The following is a 20916-nucleotide window of genomic DNA, read 5'->3' on the forward strand; positions in this document are numbered from 1 at the left end:
GAAACAGAGAGATTACAATCCCATCTCGGTGAGACCGAGATCCCTATCGGTGGGACCGAAAAGACTAGGGTTTGTGGCAGTGGCTATGTCAACTGAACTCGGTGGCGCCGGATAGAATCTTTCGGTGGGGCCTAGTTTGACTTTTAGTTTGGGACATATGTGGATGTGAGAAAGTAGTTCAGGGTTTTGGAGCATATTACTAAGCATTTTGAGCAAGAAACTCATTAAGAAACACCTCATCGCCTGTTGATAGTATTGGCTTTTCCTATAGACTCAATGTGATCTTGGATCACTAAAATATAAAATGTAGAGTCTTGTGCTTTGAGCTTGAGCCTATACTTTTGTCCTTAGCATTTCGAGGGATCCACTTTTCTCATCCATGCCATGCCATTCATTGAGCTTTCCTGAAATATTTATCTTGAGATAGCATTAGCTCAATGAGCTATATGTTGTTAGGAATCACCAAAACCACCCAGGGATAGTTGCAGCTTCACATGATAGTTATTTTGTTGAGTTTGCTCCACTACTATTCATGAGAACAAATTTGCTTTTGTGGAGAGTAATTAAATTTCTATGCTTATAGATCATGAAAAGAATGTTTTATGTGATAGTTATATTGTTGAATTCATTCATGATTCTACTGAAAATATTATGAGATAGGAACATGTGCTTTTACATATTGCAATAATATCAAGTTTCCTCTCTATGTGTTGAAATTTTTGAAGTTGCACTTGTTTTGCCTTCCTATGCTAGTTGATTATTGTTACCATAAGTTGTTTGCTCACAAAATGCCTATGCATAGGAAGTGGGTTAGACTTAAATGTGCTAGTCATATTCTTCATGATGCTCTCTTTATGTTTCAATTCTTATTTTTTTTATGTGAGCATCATTGAAATCATCATGCCTAGCTAGGGGCGTTAAACGATAGCGCTTGATAGGAGGCAACCCAATTTTATTTTTGTCCTTTGATTTTGCTCCTGTTTAGTAATAAATAATTCACATAGCCTCTGTTTAGATGTGTTTTTATGTTTTAATTAGTGTTTGTGCCAAGTAGAACCTTTGGAAAGACTTGGGTGAAGTCTTTATGATCTTGCTGTAAAAAAAGAAACTTTAGCGCTCACGAGATTAGCTTCCATTTTTTACTGGGGAGTGATTTTAAGTTGATTCTTTTTGAAGATGATTAATATACAAATTACTCAGGTCCACCAATTTATTTCAGAATTTTTGGAGTTACAGAAGTATTTGAATGATACAGATTACTACAGAATGTTCTGTTTTTGACAGATTCTGTTTTCTATGTGTTGTTTGCTTATTTTGATGAATCTATGAGTAGTATCGGAGGTTATGAACCATAGATAAGTTGTAATACCGTATATATTACACCAATATGAATTTATAATGAGTTCATAACAGTACCTAAGTGGTGATTTATTTTCTTATACTAACGGAGCTTATGAGTTTTCTGTTGAGTTTTGTGTTGTGAAGTTTTCAAGTTTTGGGTAAAGATTCGATGGACTATGGAATAAGGAGTGGCAAGAGCCTAAGCTTGGGGATGACCAAGGCACCCCAATGTAATATTCAAGGATAACCAAGAGCCTAAGCTTGGGGATGCCCTGGATGGCATCCCCTCTTTCATCTTTGTTCATCGGTAACTTTACTTGAGCTATATTTTTATTCACCACATGATATGTGTTTTGCTTGGAGCGTCATTTTATTTTGTTAGTATTTGCTTGCTGTTATTTAGAATAATGTTTTGCATCTATATTTTCAATAAAAATGTCAAGGATAGCCTTTACCATGCTTATTTTGCAAGTATACATGTTGCTGTTTCAAAACAGAAAGTTTATCGATGTTGCAAAAATTCCTAGAAAAGTCAGAATATGATAAATTGTTGAAACGTTTTGAAAAATAAGTTCTGATAAATGTTTTACAGTGTAGTATGTTTCTAATAATTTTTGGAGTTAGGGAAGTATGACGAATCCTGCATTCTTTACAGACTGTACTGTTTTGGCAGATTGCTGTTATGTTTGCATTGTCTGCATATGTTTGCTTGTTAATGATTCTATTTGAGGATAGGAGTATTAAATATGCATAGGCATTTAGTATGAAATGTTGAATAATAATTTTAGTGATTTTTTACAGTAGAAAATGATAAGGTTTTTTGCATTGGTTTATACTAACTTATCTCACGAGTTCTTGTTGAGTTTGGTGTGGATGAAGCTTTCGAGATTTAGGAAACCAAGATATAAAAGGAATTAAGGAGACACAAAAGCACAAGCTTGCGGATGCCCAAGGCACCCCAAGATAATATTTCAAGAAGTATCAAGCATCCAAGTTTGGGGATGCCCCGGTAGGCATCCCACCTTTCTTCTTCAACAATTATTGGCTAGTATCGGTTGAACCTAAGTATTTGCTTCTTCACATGATGTGTGATATCCTTGAAATGTCATTTTGTTTTGTTTTGCTTGCTGTTTGAATAAGATACCAAGATCTGAAATTCTTAAATGTTATAGAGTCTTCACATAGTTGCATAATTATTCAACTACTCATTTATCTTCACTTTTATCTTTCGGGGTAGTTTGTAATTTGATCTAGTGCTTCACTTATATCTTTTTAGAGCACGGTGGTGGTTTTATTTTGAAGAAATAGATGAACTCTCATGCTTCACTTATATTATTTTGAGAGTCTTAAACACTATGATAAATTTGATACTTGATAATTGTTTTGAGATATAAAGGTGGTAATGTTAGAGTCATGCTAGTTGGGTAATTATGAAATTGAGAAATACTTGTGTTAAAGTTGGAAAGTCCCGTAGCATGCATGTATGGTAAACGTTGTGTGAAAAATTTGTAGCATGGGATGCTCTTTTGATTGCCTTCCTTATGAGTGGAGGTCGGGATCGTGCGATGGTTAACTCCTACCAACCCTTCCCCTAGGAGCATGCGTAGTAGTACTTTTCTTCGAGGGCTAGTAAACTTTTGCAATAAGTATATGAGTTCTTTATGACTAATGTGATTCCATGGATTAAACACACTCTTACCCTTCCATCATTGCTAGCCTCTACGGTGCTGTGCATTCCCCTTTCTCACCTTGAGAGTTGGTGCAAACTTCGCCCGTGCATCCAAACCCCGTGATACGATACACTCTATCACACATAAACCTCCTTATATCTTCCTAAAAACTGCCACCATACCTACTTATTATGGAATTTCCATAGCCATTATGAGATATATTGCCATGAAACTTTCCACCGTTCTGTTTATTATGACACGCTCCATCATTGTCATATTGCTTTTTGCATGATCATGTAGTTGACATCGTATTTGTGGCAAAGCCATGTTTATAATTCTTTCATACATGTCGCTCTTGATTCATTGCATATCCCGGTACACCGCCGGAGGCATTCACATAGAATCATATTTTGTTCTAAGTATTGAGTTGTAATCCTTGAGTTGTAAATAAATAAAAGTGTGATAATCTTCATTATTAGAGCATTGTTCCCAGTGAGGAAAGGATGATGGAGACTATGATTCCCCCACAAGTCGGGATGAGACTTCGGACTTTATGAAAAATAAAAGAGGCCAAAGAAGCCCAAAAAAAAGAGGCCAAGGAAGCCCACCAAAATAAAAAAATGAGGGAAGAAGAGAGAAGGGACAATGTTAGTATCATTTTTCCACACTTGTGTTTCAAAGTAGCACCATGATCTTCATGATAGAGAGTCTCCTATGTTGTCACTTTCATATACTAGTGGGAATTTTTCATTATAGAACTTGGCTTATATATTCCAATTATGGGCTTCCTCAAAATGCCCTAGGTCTTCGTGAGCAAGCGAGTTGGATGCACACCCACTTAGTTTCTTTTGTTGAGCTTTCATACATTTATAGCTCTAGTGCATCCATTGCATGGCAATCCCTAATCCTCGCATTGACATCAATTGATAGGAATCTCCATAGCCCGTTGATTAGCCATGTCAATGTGAGACTTTCTCCTTTTTTGTCTTCTCCACACAACCTCCATCATCATATTCTATTCCACCCATAGTGCTATATCCATGGCTTACGCTCATGTATTGCGTGAGAGTTGGAAAAGTTGAAGCGCGTTAAAAAGTATGAACCAATTGCTTGGCTGAAACCGAGGTTGTGCATGATGTGAGTATTTTGTGTGACGAAAATGAAGCTTGGCCTAACTATATGATTTTGTAGGGATAAGCTTTCTTTGGCTATGTTATTTTGATAAGACATGATTACTTTGTTAGTATGCTTGAAATATTACTATTTTTATGTCAATATGAACTTTTATCTTGAATCATTTGGATCTGAACATTAATGCCACAATAAAGAGAGATTACATTGATAATTATTCTAGGTAGCATTCCACATCAAAAATTCTGTTTTTATCATTTACCTACTCGAGGACGAGCAGGAATTAAGCTTGGGGACGCTTGATACGTCTCCAACGTATCTATAATGTTTGATTGTTCCATGCATTATATTATCTGTTATGGATGTTTAATGGGCTTTACTATACACTTTTATAGTATTTTTGGGACTAATCTATTAACCGGAGGCCCTACCCAAATTGCTGTTTTTGCCTATTTCAGTGTTTCGCAGAAAAGGAATATCAAATAGAGTCCAAACGGAATGAAACCTTCGGGAGAGTTTTTTTGGAACGAACGCAATCCACGAGACTTGGAGTAGACGTCAGGGAAGCAACGAGGTGGCCACGAGGGTCCAGGGCACGCCCTACCCTCTGGGCGCCCCCCACCCTCGTGGGCCCCTCATGGCTCCCCTGACCGACTTCTTTCGCCTATATATATCCATATACCCCGAAAACATCCAGGAACACAATAGATTGGGAGTTACGCCGCCGCAAGCCTTTGTAGCCACCAAAAACCAATCGAGACCCTGTTCTGGCACCCTACCGGAGGGGGGATCCCTCACCGGTGGCCATCTTCATCATCCCGGCGCTCACCATGACGAGGAGGGAGTAGTTCACCCTCGGGGCTGAGGGTATGTACCAGTAGCTATGTGTTTGTTCTCTCTCTCTCTCTCGTGTTCTTTATTTGGCACGATCTTGATGTATCGCGAGCTTTGCTATTATAGTTGGATCTTATGAACTTTCTCCCCCTCTACTCTCTTGTAATGGATTGAGTTTTCCCTTTGAAGTTATCTTATCGAATTGAGTCTTTAAGGATTTGAGAACACTTGATGTATGTCTTTGATACGTCCATTTTGCATCATGCTTTTATATCGATAGTTATTGCATCATGGGCTTTTATTACACGCTATGTCACAATACTTATGCCTATTCTCTCTTATTTCACAAGGTTTACATGAAGAGGGAGAATGCTGGCAGCTGGAATTCTGGGCTGGAAAAGGAGCAAATATTAGAGACCTATTCTGCACAACTCCAAAAGTACTGAAACTCCACGAAAGTCATTTTTGGAATTAATAAAAAATACTGGGCGGAAGAAATACCAGAGGGGGCCACCCACCGTCCACGAGGGTGGGGGCGCGCCCTACCCCCCTGGGCGCGCCCCCCTGCCTCGTGGGCCACCTGGCAGCCCTCCGGTGCCCATCTTCTGCTATATGAAGTCTTTTACCCTGGAAAAAATCACAAGCAAGCTTTCGGGATGAAACTCCGCCGCCACGAGGCGGAACCTTGGCGGAACCAATCTAGGGCTCCGGCGGAGTTATTCTGCCGGGGAAACTTCCCTCCGGGAGGGGGAAATCATCATGATCATCATCGCCATCGATCCTCTCATCGGGAGGGGATCAATCTCCATCAACATCTTCACCAGCACCATCTCCTCTCAAACCCTAATTCATCTCTTGTATCCAATCTTTGTCCCAAAACCTCAAATTTGTACCTGGGGTTGCTAGTAGGGTTGATTACTCCTTGTAGTTGATGCGAGTTGGTTTATTCGCTAGAATATCATTTGTTCAGATCCCTTATGCATATTAACACCCCTCTGATTATGAACATGAATATGATTTGTGAGTAGTTACGTTTGTTCCTGGGGACATGGGAATTTGGTATTCGTTCGATATTTTGATAAGATGTATGTTGTCTCTCCTCTAGTGGTGTTATGTGAACATCGACTACATGACACTTCACCATTATTTGGGCCTAGAGGAAGGCATTGGGAAGTAATAAGTGGATGATGGGTTGCTAGAGTGACAGAAGCTTAAACCCTAGTTTATGCGTTGCTCTGTAAGGGGCTGATTTGGATCCACATGTTTCATGCTATGGTTAGGTTTACCTTAATACTTCTTTTGCAGTTGCGGACGCTTGCAATAGGGGTTAATGGGATGCTTGTCCAAGAAAGGGAAGAACCCAAGCACCGATCCACCCACATATCAAATTATCAAAGTAAAGAATGCGAATCATATGAGCGTGATGAAAACTAGCTTCACGATAATTCCCATGTGTCCTCGGGAGTGCTTTTCTCCATATAAGAACTTGTCCAGGCTTGTCCTTTGCTACAAAAAGGATTGGGCCACCTTGCTGCACCTTATTTACTTTTGTTACTTGTTACCTGTTATGAATTACCTTATCACAATACTATCTGTTACCGATATTTTCAGTGCTTGCAGAGAATACCTTACTGAAAACCGCTTGTCATTTCCTTTTGCTCCTCGTTGGGTTCAACACTCTTACTTATCGAAAGGACTATGATAGATCCCCTACACTTGTGGGTCATCAAGACTCTTTCCTAGCGCCGTTGCCGGGGAGTGAAGCGCTTTTGGTGAGTGGAACTTGGTAAGGAAAATGTTATATAGTGTGCTGAAATTTACTGTCACTTGTTACAATGGAACATAATCCTTTGAGGGGCTTGTTCGGGGTATCTTCACCCCGACCAGCAGAGCAAAGAGTTGCTCCTCAACCTACTAAACCTACTGAAAATGTTTACTTTGAAATTCCTTTGGGTATGATAGAGAAACTGTTAGCTAATCCTTTTACAGGAGATGGAACATTGCATCCCGATTTGCACCTAATATATGTGGATGAAGTTTGTGGATTAATTAAGCTTGCAGGTATGCCCGACGATGTTATTAAGAAGAAGGTCTTCCCTTTATCTTTGAAGGTAAGAGGCATTGGCATGGTATAGGCTATGTGATGATATGGGATCATGGAACTACAAACGATTGAAATTGGAATTTCATCAAAAGTTTTATCCTATGCATCTTGTTCATCATGATGGGATTTATTAGAAATAATTAAACGTAACTCTGGAGATTGGGATCTCGACGAATGCAAGGAGTCAAGTATGACGCCTAAGTTTGATTGTGTTAAATCTTTTATGGATACCAATGCTTCTCGTGAATTTAGCACTAAATATGGACTTGACTCTGAGATAGTAGCTTCTTTTTGTGAATCATTTGCTACTCATGTTGACCTGCCTAAGGAGAAGTGGTTTAAATATAATCCTCCCACTGAAGTAAAAGTAGTTGCACCTACTACAGTTGAAGAAAAGACTACCACTTATAATGATCCTATTGTTCCTACTACTTATATTGAGAAACCACATTTCCCTGTTAGGATAAAGGATCATGCTAAAGCTTCAACTGTGGTTCGTAAGAGTAATACTAAAACACCTACACCACCTGAGCAAATTAAAGTTGAACCTAGTATTGCTATGGTTAAAGATCTCTTGGCTGATGATATTGATGGGCATGTTATTTACTTCTGTGATGAAGCTGCTAGAATTGCTAGACCAGATACTAAGAAACATAGGCCTGTTGTAGGCATGCCTATTATTTCTGTTAAAATAGGAGATCATTGTTATCATGGCTTCCGTGATATGGGTGCTAGTGCCAGTGCAATACTTCATTCCTTATACCAAGAAATTATGCATGATTTTGCACCTTCTCAGATAGAAGAAATTGATGTTACAATTAAGCTTGCCAATAGAGATACCATTTCACCAATTGGGATTGTTAGAGATGTTGAATTCTTGTGTGGGAAAGTTAAATATCCTGCTGATTTTCTTGTTCTTGGTTCCCCACAAGATGACTTTTGTCCCATTATATTTGGTAGACCGTTCTTGAATACTGTTAATGCTAAAATAGACTGCAAAAAGGATGTTGTTACTATTGGTTTGGGAGATATGTCTCATGAGTTTATTTTTGCTAAATTTCGCAAACAACCTCATGATAAAGAATTGCCTAGTAAGGATGAAATTATTGGTCTTGCTTCTATTGCCGTGCCTCCTAATGATCCTTTAGAACAATATTTGCTAGACCATGAAAATGATATGTTTATGAATGAAAGAAGGGAGATAGATGAAGTATTCTTTAAACAGGGACCTATATTGAAACACAACTTGCCTGTTGAAATTCTAGGGGATCCTCCACCACCCAAGGGTAATACCGTGTTTGAGCTATGGTTATCCTATGATGTTTGAGTAGATCCATTTTGTCCTGTGGGTTAATCGTGATCTTGGTTGGTATCATTGTATATTTTATTTATGGTGCTGTCCTACGGTGCCCTCCATCTCGCACAAACATGACGGGCCCCTGCTATAGGGTTTTGCAATATGTTCATGGTTTGCTTATTGTCAGTGTTGTGGGGGTGGTAGCATCCTAAACGCGGATAAGTGGGTTATGGCATATGGGAGTAAAGAGGACTTGATACTTAATGCTATGGTTGGGTTTCAAGCCCTTAATGATCTTTAGTAGTTGCGGATGCTTGCTAGGGGTCCAATCATAAGTACATATGATCCAATTAGAGAAATTATGTTAGCTCATGCCTCTCCCTCATATAAAATTGCAAGAATGATTACTGGTACTCGTTATCGATTGCCTAGGGACAAATGACTTCCTTGTTGACAAAAGCTATCCACTTTTATTACCTTGCAATTTATTCGTAGTTTTATTCTTGCAAAGTACTCGTAGTTTTGTTCTTGCAAAATAGTTTCATACTAGTTTTAGGTAAAAAAAAGTCAAGTGTGCATAGAGTTGTATCGGTGGTCGATAGAACTTGATGGAATATTTGTTCTACCTTTAGCTCCTCGTTGGGTTCGACACTCTTATTTATCGAAGAAGGCTACAAACAATCCCCTATACTTGTGGGTTATCACACATGCACATCTATGAGGAAATTGTCTGCATAGGCCACTACAAGGCCAACGAGGACAGAAAGACGTTGGTCTTCTTCCACCGACTGGAATCTTTGGATGGCATTGTTCAGAAGCACATTGACCTGGCCACGAAAGCCGTTGCTACTTTGCCGCTGTTCGATGGGTCGGCGCCCTGAGTCGAGGAGGAGGAGGTTTTCGATGGATGCATCTTTCTTCTTGCCTCCTGTAACTAGCCCTGCATCGCCTCGTGGCCTTAATGTGTTAGCGTATGGCATTTTTATTCTAGTCGTAAATGACATGTGTGATCCCTTGCTCTTATATGGCGTTAATTCTATTTAGTATCACTGCCTTTGTCCTGGTTTACTACCTACGTCCTGGTTTATTAGTCCTTTTTGTAATTTGTGCTAAGTTTTGACCAAAGATTTTACTGGCAAAATGTTAGTGCATGTCAACAAAAGTTATATCATTGGATTCGTATTTAAACATAGTTTTCAATGATATATTTTTGGTGACATGATTGAACATTTTATTAGTCAAATTTATGGTCAAAATTTGGCATATATTACGATGGGGACCAATAAACTAGGACGGAGGTAGACTGGTCACCATCGCTTGTTGTGCCAAATTTTGACTTCAGCTTTAAGTACGAGACCCAGCCTACATGGAGGGAGTATATATATTGGCGTGACAACCAAACTTATATATGGAGTATTCAAAACTGAGCATTACTACATGTAACGAGTTCAAAATGAGAAAGTGGAACAAGTACATCACTACTATAGTTCTAGCCCGCCGTTTAGAGCGCATTAGCTTGGCATTTTATATCTACAAGTTAAGGCCTCCTTTGGTTTGAGGGAATTTTGTAGGAATACCATAGGATCGGATTTCTATAGGAAAATTTCCTTTAGAGCCCTTTGGTTTGTAGGAATAGAATCGTATTCCTATGGAGGAACTCTTCCTATCCTCCCCATTTCATAGGAAAATAAACATTAGCCTAGACTCAATGGAAAAAATCATAAGATGTGAATCAAAGGACATCTCCTTTCCTATTCCTACTCATAGGATTTGAGATGCATGTCATCTAATTTCATATGACTTTTCTATTCCTATGATTTTCCTACCCTATGAATCAAAGGAGGCCTAAAAAGGTAAAAACTGTCATGTTCGTGTCGCACCCATACATGGTCTGTCGGGCACGCCACTCATGCTTGGGAACGCTTGTTTTCTTAGCATTTTCACTATCAGGTGGGGCTTTAGTTGAGCAAACCGACTATTGGCAAATCCCCACCCTGCCCACCGCATGTGAGCTGAGTTAGAATTAGAAGCGAGAAAGGGGGGGGAGAAGAGCTAGCTATAGCACGGACGCTGTTTTCATATGGGACTCGTGTTGATAGAATAGGAGTACTGAGTACTCATACGTCTAGTTCCACTAGTTGGGTGCGTGCGACCTATACCTGTCATCACTTTAGGTCTCCTATTTGAACCGTAGCTACACTTCATAGTACATAATTTTTCACACATTTTTCCTCCTATACGTACTCCTAGGCTATTTCCACGTGCTTCCTTTCGCCGGCATGTGGGACATAGAGCATCTGGGTCATACTGCATGCACGACTGGGAGCATATGCAACCATGTCGGTGTACTGTACATTTCAGAGCCGACAAATTGCTTGCAAACCCCCCACAGAATAATAAATAAATAAATAAATTACGACATGAAAACCATATTATTTTCATAGAAATCGGAGCACGTTCATTAAATTTTGGACGTAACCCATTAAAAAAATGGACCTAAACCAGTCTAAGGGCCTCTTTGATTCCCAGGATGCTGAAAATATAGGAATAGGGACAGTATGATGGTGATGAACCTAGAGGAGGAGGACAAGGAGGTGTACTATACATGCTAGAGCCTGGACTGTAGTACATTTTTTATGGCCATATAACCACATTGTTTTCTATGGCCTATCGCCTGCTGGTTCATTGGGCTGTCGTGTTTTGCACTCCTCCGACGTGAGTATATACTAGTAGTACTACGTAGTAGTACTATATATACCACATGATTCTTTGCTCCTTCTTAAGCCGCCAACATGTGGGAGAGACAGCACCCAGGTCGACGTGTCATGCACAAGATTAGAGTGGGGAAAGAAATGGGGGCATCACCCTGATCGTAGTGCCACAGTAATAATGACTATAATGCGCAATCATATCACAAGACCCAACTTTCCAGCAGTAACGAGCCATCAAATCACACAGACCTGCCTTTCTAGCAGTCAGCTGAATCTGCTACTCCTCACCCTCCTCGCCTCTCTATCAAACCAGCTACGTGAAAACTATCGCGCGTACTGCCCGGGAAAAGCACCGCCCTCAGCTTTTAAATACTCCCAGTATAATTTTGTATCGATGAATTGCGCCATGGAGCAGAAAACCAAAAGAAAATGGTGGTACATGTAAACAAATACAGTTCAAGTTTTAGCTAGCAATTTGGAATGTAACCGTGCATGTGTTTATACATATAGGTTACTTCAAAGTATTGGGTCCATTGATGCCATGTGGTCAAACTGTACCATTGATATCTCAAAGCCAAAATGGTCTGAGCTTGTTCGTCCTATATAAATAGTACTAGTACTATATGTTTATTCACCCGTGGGGTTGCTCAATGAATGGAGGGTCGTGGAGCACAAGTGAATAATACTACTAATACTAGTACATAGGAATAGTACAGTATAGTACAGTACAAAGTGCGATGTGTAGTTAGTCGCATTAAATAGAGAGTTTATTTTCTTTAGTGCCACGTACACAAATTGAAACGCTTGTTGTGGAGAGAAAAAGATAATCACTCCACTATATATATAGGCAGGAGCCTGAGCGCTAGCTTTACTAGAGTTGCTCTCTTCATTCTCTCATCCTCTCCAGATCTAAACAAGATAGCGGTACCAACATTCTCTCTCTAGTCACTACTAGTCACAGATCCGGTCGGATCCCTTCGGCCGGGGTGTGTAGGGGACTAGGTACATCATTCACGCGGTCATCGGTGGTGAGGGAGGAAACCCGCAACTGCCGGCGGGTCCCGATCATCTACCCATGACGTTCTCTTCGACACAGTGCCGACTCGGGAGGTCCTCGGACCCCTTCTTCCTCCCTACCGTATTGTGGGCAGAACCGACCTCCCACTGCCCTCCTAGCCACATCCCGATGACCCTCAGGTATAAGTTCCTTCGAAAGCGTCCATGCTCCACTGCCCCAACTCCCCACGCCACTGCATGTGGATCTTTTTCTACTTCCACGAGATCTTCCAAAGCCACCTAAATTTTTAGTACTATTAGAGGTAAAGCTACTTCATGAAGTCAAATCTAGGACTTGGTTCAAACATCAAAGAAATGGGGAAAGTTGTAGCATGAATCTAGGACTTGATTCAAAGAGGAAATAACAGGGGGAAAGTAGTAGAGACTGGATACCCAACTGGTCTCTTGGTTGAAAAGGGAAATAAAGGGAAAAGGCAGTACAAACTGGATAAGGAACATATCTATTATCTGTTGAAAAATGGATAGAAAGTGGTGGCCGGTGGACAAGTCAACAGAGTATGTCCAGGATTAGATTTGTTGCCCTCACATAGTAAAAAGTCTCCAAGATTAGATTCCTGCCCTCACAGACTATGAACAAACTCGGCATCACCACTTTATGCCTCCTTGTAGGTACATTGTGCTGATGCGTCCACTATCGCATGTCCTTATACCAACTCTTTGTTGTTGTTAATGTAATGGCGCATGTAAAATGAAGCAATCGCACTGTGACCGTAAGGACATGTCTAACCAATGTTATTGTTAATCTAATGCCTCTAGCAATATGATGCAATTAAACTGTGTTACAAATGGTACTCCTGCTATTTTTCCCAGTATGATAAGTAGTTGCTTCTTTACGCTGCCGAGTGTCCTGGTGTCCCCACTATCCATGCCCTTAAATCAACTATTTAGCTATTGTTGATCTACCGTATCTGGTAAACAAGCAATGCCACCATTAAAGTAATACCATATTTGACGAATGTCATTGTTGATTGTAATTCTTCCGGTAACATGAAGCAATGTTGTCGTTTTAAAATTTCTACTGTCCTTGTGTGATTGCCATGAACATAATGAAGATGCTTCTTTTCATTTCGTGTATGTTTTGTATCTTGTTATTGACCACTAACTGTTTTCTTTCTATCTTTTTGTGCGGATAGGGATATCCATTGCACCTCGTTGCTATTGTAACCTTTTGGTGAACTACACAAAACACTTTTTTTAATGAGTGTCTTGTGCGGTTCAACTAAAATGTCATGTGGGCAATGTCTCATAATTTTGGTGGAACTGCACAAAGGGTGATTGGAGTTTCCAATATCTTCGTCAAACTCTGCTGGTAATCTCGTGCAACATTTTATTAGCCTTTGCAAGATGAGCCATCACTGTCACCACAATGGCACTTTGTTTTAGTGGAACTGCACAAAAGGATAAGCAAATTATAGTTGCACCTTGCATGAGCAGGACAACCAACCTTAATGTCGTTCAATTTTAGTGCAACTACTAAAGAAGAACCTGCCAGCTCATGAGAGCAAGAACTTCTTACTAGTTGCATGATGCAATCTTTGCTTCATTTCACGTGAACTACACAAAAAGGTTACATGAATTGAATCATCTGAGTGGATCTGTAGGTTCACCACATCGACTTGTGGCGGTGTAGGGCCCCTCTATCAGTTATGGTTACCATGACCGGGTATGTTCCTTTTTGGTTGATTTTCACTCTGCATCTAGCTAATGATCTTGTGCTACTGTTTTGGCACTGCCATGAGAAAGCAATAATGATGTTGTTTTTGCATCTTAATTTAATGCCACTAACAATTTGAGGCAATCTTTTGGCACGGCTACTGCCACTAATAAAATGAAGTGATAATACATTTAAAATAGAGCTATTGTCTTAGCTACCATTTCATTTCCAATGTAGATAACTTGGAGAAGGCCTATTCGGCATAATCAAGTCCATGTGCACTGCATCAATCACATAGTTGCACCGAACTGGTTGAGTCCATCACGCTTACCGTCGAGGTGGCACAGGCCCCCTCTCTAAATGGGGGGGGGCGCCATATGTTTAGTTGAATTGCACAAAAAAGTAACTGAAATGAGTCGACGCTCCCCCTTCTACTGCTACACTGAGGTGTGATACGTCTCCAATGTATCTATAATTTATGAAGTATTCATGCCGTTATATTATCATTCTTGGATATTATACAATCATTTTATACCAACTTTATATCATTTTTGGGACTAAACTATTGACATATTGACTAGTGCTAGCTGCTATTTTTTGCTTGTTTTTTACATCTTAGAAAATCAATACCAAACGGAGTTTAAACGCAGCAAAACTTTTTGGAGATTTTTTCTGGACCAGAAGACACAACTTGGGCCAACTAAGTACCAGAGGGGTTCCCGAAGGATCTTACAACCCACTTGGGCATGCTTGGGGGCCCAGGCACACCCTGGAGGATTGTGCCCATCTCGGTGGCCTCCCACACCACCTCTTCGCCCTATTAATTCTGAAATATTCTAGAACCCCCCAAAAAACCTAGATCGGAAGTTCCGCCACCACAAGACTCTGTAGCCACGAAAATTCAATTGGGAGCCCGTTCCGGCACCCTGCCGGAGGGGGAAATCATCATCGGAGGCCACCTTCATCATCCCTATGGTCTCCATGATGATGAGGGAGTACTCCACCCTTGGGGTTGAGGGTTTGTACCAGTAGCTATGTGTTTAAGCTCTCTCTCATGTTCATGACATGGCACGATCTTGCTGTATCGCGGGCTTTGTTAATATAGTTGGATCATATGGTGTTTCTCCCTCTCTATCTTGTTGTGATGAATTGAGTTTTACCTTTGAGATTTCATTTTATCGGATTGAATACCTTTATGGATTTGAGAGCACTTCATATATGTCTTGCATATGAATACCCATGGTGACAATGGGGTATTATATTGATTCACTTGACATATGTTTTGGCACTCAACTCGCTCATTCCCGAGGTGACATTGGGATGCATGTTTTTGTCCTTGTTTCTCCGGTAGAAATATTGGGGTACTCTTTGAGGTTCTTTGTGTTGGATTGAGTATTATGAATCTGAATTTCCATTGGTGTTATTCTAGTACGAACTCTTGATATATCAATCGGAAAGAATAACTTGGTGTTATTTTAGTAAGAACTCTTGATAGATAGATCAGAAAGAATAACTTGGTGTTATTTTAGTAAGAACTCTTGATAGATCGATTAGAAAGAATAACTTGTTATTATTTTAGTACGAACTCTTGGATAGATCGATTAGAAAGAATAGCTACAAAAAATTTCTTCTGATGTTCTCCGCTAGATAGGAACTTTGGAGTGATTCTTCATCGCACGTTGAGGGATGGTTATGTGATCCAATTATATTAGAATTGTTAAGAGATTGCACTAGCGAAAGTACGGACCCTAGGCCTCATTTTCAAGCATTGCACTACCGTTTGTGCTCTGTTTTATCAATTACCACCTTACTGTTTTTTATTGTTCCTATTACAAAAATCAGTATTTTCTATCATTATTACACTTGTATCACCATCTCTTCGCTGAACTAATGCACCTATAGAAATTATCATTGTTTTTGGTGTGTTGGGGACACAAGAGACTCTTTGTTATTTTGTTGCAGGGTTGTTTGAGAGAGACCATCTTCATCATACGCCTCCCACGGATTGATAAACCTTAGGTCAAACACTTGAGGGAAAATTGCTATTGTCCTACAAAACTCTGCGCTCGGAGGCCCAACATGAGTCTACAAGAATAAAGTTGCATAGTAGACATCAAGCTCTTTTTTGGCGCCGCTGTCGGGAAGGTGAGTGCTTGAAGGTATATCTTTAGATCTTACAATCTAATCTTTTAGTTTCTTATTATATCACTAGTTTGGTTTATAAGGAAAACTACAAAAAATGGAATTGAGGTGGTCTCATATTGTTCATCTTTATCATGTATTTCCTAAAAATAATGGAAAAGAAAATTGTGCTCAATTGATAGAAGAAGAATTCAGTCAAGTGTTTGGCATAAATGATGAGCATGATTGCAATGTTATTAGCATGAATTATTTGAATATCCATGGTGTTAATGATATGCAAAGTCATAATCTTGGGGATGCTATGTTTGATGAAGATGAAATTTTTAGTCCCCCAAGTTTTGATGAGAAAAATTAGTATGATGAAAGCATGCCTCCTATTTATGATGATTATATTCATGAAAGTGGATTTGTAGAGGTCATGACTTTATTTAGTGATGATTCCACTATTTTGGGGGAGGTTTCAATTGACTATGATAAAAAAATCCTATTTATGATTATTATGGTGATGACATGTATGCTATAAGGAATAATGATAACCATGAAACGTGTCATCATGATTTTAATTTTTAATCATATGATAGTTATTTTGTCGAATTTTCTCCCACTATAATTGATGAGAATAAATTTGCTTATGTGGAGAGTAATCAATTTTCTATGCTTATGGATCATGAAAACAATGCTTTATGTGATAGTTATATTGTTGAATTCATTCATGATGCCACTAAAAATTATTATGAGGAACACATGCTTGTAGGAGTTGCAATAATATCAAGTTTCCTCTCTTTATGTTGAAAGTTTTGAAGTTGTGCTTGTTTTGTCTTCCTATGCTAGTTGATTTTTGCTCCCATGAATTATTTTCTCTCAAAATACCTATGCATAGGAAGTTGGTTAGACTTACAAGTGCTAGTCATATGCTTCATGATGCTCCCTATTGTGCTTCAATTCTTTACTTTTATGTGAGCATCATTGAAATCATCATGCCTAGCCAAAAAGGCATTAAAGAAAAGCGCTTGTTGGGAGACAACCCAACATTTACTCCTACTATTTTGTGTGTTCACATGATTAAGATATTGTAGTAATCATGTTTTATAGCTTTTGTTTCAATAAAGTGTTGAGTAAAGCCTTTGGGATAGTGTGGATGATAGGTGACTTGATTCTATGCAAAAACAAAAACTTTTGTGCTAAGTCCAGGAATTTTCAAAATTCACTGGAACGTGATTTTGATCTAAATTTTTTATAGATGATATATATACAAATTACCTATGTTTTACTATTTTTCAGAATTTTTGCAGTAGCAGAAGTATGGTAGTTGTCCAGATCACTACTGATTGTTTTGTTTTTGATTGTTTTGTTTTTTTGTATTGTATTTTTCATACTATTGTTTTCTAGTTTCTATGGCTTATATTGATCAATATAAATTTTAGAAATGATACGCTACAGTATTCATTGTGTGGAAACAATTATGAATCTTACCTTGACAGTACCAAAGTGAATGATTTGTCTTTATCATACTAACCTATCTCATGAAGTTCCGCTAAATTTTGTGTGATTGAAGTTTTCAGGTTTTGGGTGAGATGTCGATATGAGGAGAATAAGGAGTGACAAGACCCTAAGCTTGGGGATGCCCAAGGCACCCCAAGGTAATATTCAAGGAAGATCTAAGCAACTAAGCTTAGGGATGCACCAGAAGGCATCCCCTCTTTCGTCTTCAACATTATCGGTAACCTTACTTAGAGCTATATTTTCATTCGTCACATGATATGAGTTTTTCTTGGAGAGTCCTTTTCTTTTGTTTGTATTTTCTTGATGTTATTCATAATAATGTTTTGAATCTTTTACTTAAATAAAAATGTCAAGTATAGCCTTTGCCATGCTTATTTTGCAAGTCTATATGTGGCTGTTTGAAAACACAAAGTTGCACGCGAGTGCATGAATTCTTGAGAAAAGTCTGAATGTGATAAAATGTTGATACTTTTTGCACAATAAGCTATGATAAACTATAGTGTGGTAATTTTTCATTATTTTTGGATTTGGAGAAGTATGGATCTTCTTGCGTTCTTTACAAACTGTCATGTTTAGACAGATTGTTGTTATGTTTGCATATGTTTGCTTGTTTAATGATTATATTTGAGGATAGGAGTATTAAATATGTAGAAGAATTTACTATGCAATGTTAATAATAATTTTAGTGATTTTCTACAGTAGAGAATGATAAGGTTTTGCATTGGTTTATACTAATTTATCTCACGAGTTCTTGTTGAGTTTTGTGTGGATGAGGTTTTTGAGATTTAGGGAAACCGTGATATGAGAGGAATTAAGGAGACACAAAAGATCAACCTTGGGGATGCCCAAGGCATCCCAAGATAACATTTCATGAAGTCTCAAGCATCTAAGATTGGGGATGCCCCGGTAGGCATCCCACCTTTCTTCATCAACAATTATCGGTTAGCCTCGGTTGAGCCTAAGTTTTTGCTTCTTCACAGGATGTGTGCTATTCTTGGAATGTCATATTGTTTTAGTTTGCTTTCTGTTTTAGTAAAAATATTTAGATCTGAAATATCTTATATAAAAGAGAGTCCTCAAATACCTACCTATTTACTTAACTACTCATTTGATCTCCACTTATATCTTTTTGGAGTAGTTTGTCATTTACTCTTGTGCTTCACTTATATCCTATGAGTAAATTATTGAATGAATTGAATATTAGGAATTTGAAATTATATGTTCATGTCATGCCTAGTAGCATCTTCACATCAGGTTTAGAAAGTGAAATCTTTTGAAGATTAACAATCACAATATTGGTCATACAAGCAATTCATGAATGATTAGTAATAACCAAGAGTACTTTCACATGCAAATATATTATCTTGGAAATCTTCTGTGATTGTGAATACCCATTAATTATTTTCAAACTTGAGAAAATTAGTTGAAATTGGCCAAGGAAGACAACGTAATGAGTTATGGTTGTGTATATTTGCATAGAAGTTATATTGTCATGGATCCTCCAACACGTGGTGTTTGCCTAGGATCTTTTGCTAGCCAAAAATTTGTACTAAGTAGAGATACTACTTGTGCATCCAAAAACCCTTAAACCCAGTTTCTTGCCATGAGTGTCCACCATACCTACCTATGGATTGAATAAGATCCCTCAAGTAAGTTGTCATTGGTGCATAAAGCAATAAAAATTGCCCCTAAATATGTTTGATCTTTTATTGTAAGGGAAAATTGAGTGTTGTATGAACTTGTGATGGCAAAGTAATAAAAGCGACGGACTGCATAATAAAGGTTGCTATCATAAGGGGCAATATAACGTGACGTTCCTTTACATTAGGAGCTTGGGCATCCAAATAAAAAGCGCATGGCAACCTTTGCTTCCCTCTGCGAAGGGCCTAACTTTTACTTTTCAGTATTTACTTTTATGAAGTCAATAGTATACATCCTCATTCAACCTTAGTTATTCTCTAGTTGGCAAGCATCATGTGTTGGGGAAAGATCTAGGCACATATGACCAATCAAATATATTTGATCATTATTTATTATTGTTGACAATTATCTCTATGATAAATGAGTTGGGAGGCGAAACATTAAGCCCCTATCTTTCTCTGTGTTCGATAGATGACATTTGTTCTAGGAAGACTATATGATGATTAAGTATGTGGAGCTCTTACTTAGACTCTGTTGAATAAGTTGAATTGTAATTGTTTAGTGGCGAAGAATATAGGTTGTTGAGTTTCAAGAGAATTCATTGTTTGAACCTTAACATGTGAATTGGTTGCTATTTAAACATGATGAGTTTTATGAGAAAGAGTTGTTGGTTTGATGCTAGGAGAAGTGATTGAAATTATCATTGATCAAACTTATGCACTTTGCAATCATTCACACTTCATAAATTGTTTCTTTTATCATTTACCTACTCGAGGACGAGTAGGAATTAAGCATGGGATGCTGATACGTCTCCAACGTATCTATAATTTATGAAGTATTCATGTTGTTATACTATCATTCTTAGATGTTTTACAATCATTTTATAGAAACTTTATATCATTTTCGGGACTAACCTATTGACATAGTGCCCAGTGCTAGTTGCTGTTTTTTGGGTCTTTTTACATCTCACAAAATCAATACCAAACGGAGTCCAAACGCAGTGAAACTTTTTGGAGATTTGTTTCGGACCAGAAGACAGAACTTGGGAGAAAGAAGTACCAGAGGGGTGCCCCGAGGGGGCACAACCCACCTGGGCACGCCCGGGGCCCAGGCGCGCCCTGGTGGGTTGTGCCCACCTTGGTGGCCTCCAGCACCGCCTCTTCCCCCTATAAATTCCCAAATATTCCAGAAACCCCAAAAAATAACCATAGTTCAGAAGTTCCGCCGCCGCAAACCCACCGTAGACATGAAAAAAACAATCAGGAGCCCGTTCCGGCACCCTGCCGGAGGGGGAAATCATCACCGAAGGCCATCTTCGTCATCCCTATGGTCTCCATGATGAGGAGGGAGTACTCCACCCTCGGGGCTGAGGGTTTGTACCAGTAGCTATGTGTTTAATATCTCTCTCGTGTTCTTGAGATGGCACAATCTTGATGTATCACGGGCTTTGTTAATATAGTTGGATCATATGGTGTTTCTCCCTCTCTATCTTGTTGTGATGAATTGAGTTTCCCTTTGAGATTTTGTTTTATCGGATTGAATACTTTTATGGATTTGGGAGCACTTTATATTTGTCTTGCATATGAATACCCTTGGTGAAAATGGGGTATTATATTGATTCACTTGATATATGTTTTGGCATTCAACTCGCTAATTCCCGAGGTGACATTGGGGTAATCTATGCATAGGGGTTGATGCACGTTTTCGTCCTTCTTTCTGTGGTAGAAGTCTTGGGGCACTCTTTGAGGTTCCTTGTGTTGAATTGATTATTATGAATCTGAATTTGCTTTGGTGTTATTCTAGTATGAACT

Source organism: Triticum dicoccoides, chromosome 1B, assembly GCF_002162155.2.
Source record: "Triticum dicoccoides isolate Atlit2015 ecotype Zavitan chromosome 1B, WEW_v2.0, whole genome shotgun sequence".
Classification (NCBI taxonomy): domain Eukaryota; kingdom Viridiplantae; phylum Streptophyta; class Magnoliopsida; order Poales; family Poaceae; genus Triticum; species Triticum dicoccoides.